Genomic DNA, 5595 nt, shown 5'->3' on the forward strand with positions numbered 1-5595 from the left:
GAGAGAGAGAGAGAGAGAGAGAGAATGATTGGTGGAAGGAACAGAGGCAGAGGGAGAAGCAGACTTCCTGCTGAGCAAGGAGCCGAAACGGGACTCAATCCCAGGACCCTGAGATCATGACCCGAGCCTAAAGCAGATGATTAACAGACTGAGCCACCCAGGCGCTCTCCTGGGAGATTTCTAAATTTCAAAATCTAGACATCATTTTTCTGAAACCCTGATATCGCTCCAGAGAAGGATCAGCGCTGCTTCTGCCTGGAGTGATTTTCCTCAGCAGTTCACATCTGAGAAAAGGGTTGAGGAAGATGGATGGTGGTCCTGGTGTTAAAGTCTTTCTCATAATTTCCCTTTTGTCATTATGGTACAACAGCACCACTTTTCTCTATGCCTGCTGCCCCTAAGTTTGGAAACTTCTGGCTCAGTTTTTCCATATAATAGTCCCATGATCTCTTCAGGTCATGACCAGAGGTGAGATGAAATGTGTGTGTGTGTTGCCTTGGCGAAGTTGTTGCTAAGACAGGATGGTCATGTAGCTTTATACACTGGGAAATGTGATGGATGTGCATGTGGGAAGGGTGGCAGTTGTTCCAGACAGATTTTTTAAAGTAGTCTCCATTTTCAAGTTTGCACCTTATCTTGTGTTCATTGACAATTTATTCATTCTAAGCCCAGAATTCTTTAGGATAAAATAATCTTTCTTTTTGATATTCCTCTCTGCAAGCACTTAGTTTGCAACGTCTCCTCTAAGATAATTCCCCTTCCCCGTGCTTTCCAGCTTTCAAGAAAATACTTAAGGAGTTGATACTGGTGGTCTCTGTTTGACCCCACTCCCATTGCCTCCTGTTTCTCTCTCCTTTTCCATTCTCTTTTCTTCATTCTTTCCTCTTTCCCTCTTTCTCTGTCTCTGCAAATTTAGTAGCATTTGAGAAGGGAAAAGTGATAAGTGCACGTGGCTGCTTTGATGTTTAACCAAACAGCATGATGTTTAATCCTCAGACTGAAGATCCCAATATACTCCCTGCTCTGTGCAAAAGAATTGGCTCCAGACTAGGCAGTCTTGAGGCTGGAGGTTAAAGGCCTGAATGACTACAGCTGAGCAGCCTGAGTGCAGTAGGGGCTGACATTTCCACTCAATTGCTTGATTAAATACTGCCCTTTTATTAAAAAAAAAGTCATAATTTTTTCTGTTTGTTTGAGTCATACCATCGATGTAACTGTGGGTTTTCTATTTCTTTGGCAGTACATTTTCTGGTCTCTATGAATTAGTTGATTTCAGCTTCTATTTTAAATCTATTGGTATTTATCATGTTAAAAGAAACATAGAGGTAGACATATCCTTCCTGCAAATCCCTTCCAGGCTTTTCTCTGTAGACTTATCCGGCTTTGTCCTACTGCTTCAAGTACAAATACCTCTACATTCTTCTGTGTGCTTTTCAAGGTTTTCTATTTTGCAACCCCAAACAATCAACATCATTTTCTTGTCAGTCTCTAGGCTTCTTGGTCTGGCTGGTGAATCTTGAGTATGTTCAACAACACTGAAGTTCTTCTATCCATTACACCATGGAATTGTGACCCATCTCCACCAGAACTCGTGTTCCCAGATTCAACTGGTGCCTCTACCAGGCACCACACACATTACTACCTTTGCCTTACTTGAAACGTTCACTTTACTACTGTCCATCTTCTAAGATGTTATCTCATCCTCAATTTTCAACTGGATTTCCTACTTTCCTAAAAAACTTAAGCACTTCCTGGTTTTTGTCTTATTCAGTTCATTGTTTCTTCCAAGATCATTTTGTCCCCCAGAGAGAGACTTAAAAAAAACCTCTAAGAACAGGAGCCATATTTAATTTCACTCTAAACCTTACAGTACAAATCTTTTCTCCGAGCCCATATCAGTTGATTGGCCAATCTCAAAAGGTTGTCTTTCTCAGTCGATTACTTTTCAGTGAGTGATTTTATAGGTCAGTTTTATTTCCTGATGATCCATTATATAAACTAGATTCTGAGAATTGGGACGTTTGAAAGTCTTCTTTAGTTGGACCAGCTGAAAGAAGGAGGATAGTTTTATTCTCTGCTTATGGTGTATTACAGTGGTGCATTTTGGAGTATAAAAACTAGTCAGACTTACTATTGCTTACTTCAATATTTTAAGTTTGTTTGTAGGAGGATAAATTAGCTAATGATACCATCTCCCCCATTTTCAAATCCTCGTTTACATAAAATTTCTCCATTTCTCTTTTCATTTCTTTCCTGAGTATTCTCGAGTTTTAAAAATTATTTTTTGTGTCTTTGTAGCAATTTTGGGTTTCGATTTTTGTTTTGTGTTATTTTATATTTCCATCTGCTAAATTTAATAAAAGATCATAAAGTAATTTTCTTAAAGTTTGTTCTTAATTTATCCCATGTTTAGTTAGACTAAGTGCCAAGCTATGTTTGGCAAACTTGAGAAGGTAACTGCTAATTAAGCAAAGTTTATTTAATGATAAAAAGAAAGCAAGAGCACTCCTTTAAACTAGGTGTGAGAAACTGATTTGAGCATGTTGAGTGCTGCCAAAGTGTTGCAGAATCCTCAGTTAATGATTTAATTAGCAGCAAACTGTCATCAGCCTAAGTAAATGTCTTAACACCTGTTTCTTTTAGTCAGTCCCTAGTGACTTAGACCTATAACTTCTAAGTCATTAATGTTTTGCTGTTATTAGAGTATGTTAACATAAGACTTCATTTGGTTGGTTTTAGAATATAAAAGTAAGCTCTTTCCCCTCTTTACTTCTCATTACCTAAACATCACATATTTATATGAGTTTCCTTGCCACTGGTGGGAAACTATACTGCTTCACTTATAAAGATAAATATTATTATAATGTATTTTAATATTTTGACCACCCAATACCACAATTTAATTTCCAGATGGGCCACTCTTCACTGAATGTCATCTTAGTGGAACATGAAATTCATGTGCCTGCCTTCCTCTTCAAGAGCTGCCTTCAGATCACTGGAAATTCCTTCTGCATCTCCCTACACTTGCAAGGCCAAGAACTTTGAAGCTTGATCATTGTGGAAGCAAGGCTGAAAGAATGAGTTGGACTTCGTCCGTTTCCCAGGGAGATTGTCAAGCCTTACTACCATGACTAGTTCAAGTAGGGCAGTTCAGAAGCTGTTCCTCTTCAGCCTTCTCTCTAATCCTGTGAACACACTCATGCTCTTCAAATGGAGTCACTCTTTGTTGTTTTTGTTTGTTTGTTGTTTTTGTTTTTAGAGAGAAAGAGTACATGCCCAAGGTGGGGGGAGGGGCAGAGGGAGAGAGAGAATCCCAAGTAGGCTCCACGCCCAGCAGAAAGCGGGATGCAGGGCTGATGTCACCACCCTGAGATCATGACCAGAGCCAAAGTCAAGAGTTGGACGCTTAACCGACTGAGACACCCAGGCACCCCTGGAGTCTCTATAAAGTAAACCTAAAGTCATTTTGTTGTTGTTGCTTGCAAACAAAATGCTGTAATACATTCACCATTATTGTTACTGTCTCTTTTTGCATCTGCCAATATATAGCTACAGCAAAAAAGCTACATAATACATCTTAGTATAAATTTGATTTTTTTTTCTTTTTATTATTTAACATGTATTAAGTACTAAAACACCCCACCAAAAAATTCTTTAATACTATGCCGTGTATCCTGGTATCTAGAAAGCCTGAGTCAGGTGAATGTTAAGTGCTCAGAATGCTGGAATATCTAGGAGCAAGAAAAAGATGTGCCACCATGAAAATAATCTCCCACATTCTGAGCATGAGAAAGTTATGGAACAGTGGGAAAGAGAACAAATATGAGGCACTTTATTTTTCAATTACGTGCATACTGCTTTGATAGGAATATATTCAGATTATTGATTATACTATACATTTGGAATAGTGACTAGATGTGTAAATAAAAATACCATTTAACTAACTCAATTTAAAAATGGAACAAAGGAAAAAACTAAAATTTTGTTCATATCTTTAGAAAAAAATGGTGTATACTTGATGGAGTTATAAAATGTCTCTGATGAATAAAACAAATTATAGTCTGAGACAAGTCATATAAAGTGAAGGGAACCTAGCGATCATTTACTAGAATGTCCCCAAGTCACTGATCATGTTTGATAGTACTTTCCAGTACTTTAAGTCTATAGAGTTGATTGATGATTGAAAAAACCAGTGTCATATACCAATCCCAGTAGTTTGGGTTATCTGTTTCTACTAAGCCTAACTCTGAATCTTGACCACTCCCTACCTCCTCAGTGACCAACAATGACATGTTATCACTTTTACCCAGAGAATATCTACTTCCACAACTCTAACTCTTCCCTCATAGAACATTAAAGATGATTTAGGATCTAAAAATAGATCCTCTTCTGGAGGAAGTGGAAGAATCCTCATGTAATTTGATCTCATTTCACAGATGAAATTAAGGATTTAAAGGAAATTACATTAACATCTTCTTTTGCTTAAAAATAATCTATTAAAAAAGCCATAGAAACCAGGTTATTTGTATACACCATAATTTCACTGAAATTCTACCTTATGAGATATCTGAGTCCCAGAACTAATTTAGAAATTTTAATACAGTTTTGGAGATAATTACAGAGGCTTAAAGTGAGAAGTTCAGTTGATCGTATTTCATAATTAACTGTTCTACTCAATGACTTCTTCCCGCTCCTACCTTCTGCCTCTGGGAAAACTGTAATACATAATACCAGTTTGATTAAATTGCCTTTCATTGTGTTAAATGAACTTGGGGTGTTTAGCTTCAAATTTTAGTTTGTTTGTTTTAATCAGCATTTTGGAAAGGAAATTTCCCTCAGAAAAGTATGTAACCCATGTACTCATAAAATTGTTTCTATACTTGGTACTTCATTGTTTTCCCTGTTTTACAGCCAAACCCAGTGAAAAATTCCCTAATACATTTCACTTAGTTTTCAATGAAAACAGGATATTATTAATTTCTTTAGATATTATTTCTCGGAAATATATTTTCCATGTGCAGCCTGCCATGAGGAAAATAAAACACCATCTAAAAGTATTATGACTAAAAAGAAAAGGATGACAGATTTATCCTTAACATAAGATAAATCAGTCTAGTTATTGCAGAAGCTCGTTTCAATCATTACTACTCCTAGTACTATTGTACATATGTTGCTTCTTTTAAAACAACACACAAGAGACATACATGGCATATCAGCTAAGGTGAAATGAAGAGTGAGAAATTTAGCTCATGATGTGTTAGATTTTCATACTGATCTTGGTGGTTAGGGCAATCGTAGATTTATGAGTAGACATTCCATTGGGAAAATGTATTTGTAATGTTAAATATCCTGATATTTCAACAAGAAATTATGCATCCTAGAGCTACTTCCTTGCCAAAGGTGTTACGAACATATAACCACACACACACAAAATACACTAATTTAGAACATCTAAATACAAAGTGTTGGGTATAACTTAGATGACCTGGAAGATAGCAGTTAACACTGAATGGAAGTCCTCAAACCCAAATAAGTGTTTTTAGAAGGTAAGGGAGGAAAGCAAAATCAAGGGAGTGAAATGAACATCAGAGGAAA

At 36.8% G+C, this 5595-nt stretch overlaps 1 long non-coding RNA gene across 1 annotated transcript in view; it reads left to right on the forward strand.

The window, feature by feature from the left end:
• Window positions 1-3593, forward strand: part of LOC103661816 — a 13722-nt gene extending 10129 nt beyond the window's left edge. Inside the window, exon 3 of the long non-coding RNA XR_568280.1 lies at window positions 2911-3593. This is a non-coding gene — a long non-coding RNA (uncharacterized LOC103661816). The remainder of the gene's footprint in view (window positions 1-2910) is intronic.
• The last annotated feature ends 2002 nt before the right edge of the window (window positions 3594-5595 follow it).

Source organism: Ursus maritimus, unplaced genomic scaffold (genome assembly GCF_017311325.1).
Source record: "Ursus maritimus isolate PB19 unplaced genomic scaffold, ASM1731132v1 scaffold_11, whole genome shotgun sequence".
Taxonomy (NCBI): domain Eukaryota; kingdom Metazoa; phylum Chordata; class Mammalia; order Carnivora; family Ursidae; genus Ursus; species Ursus maritimus.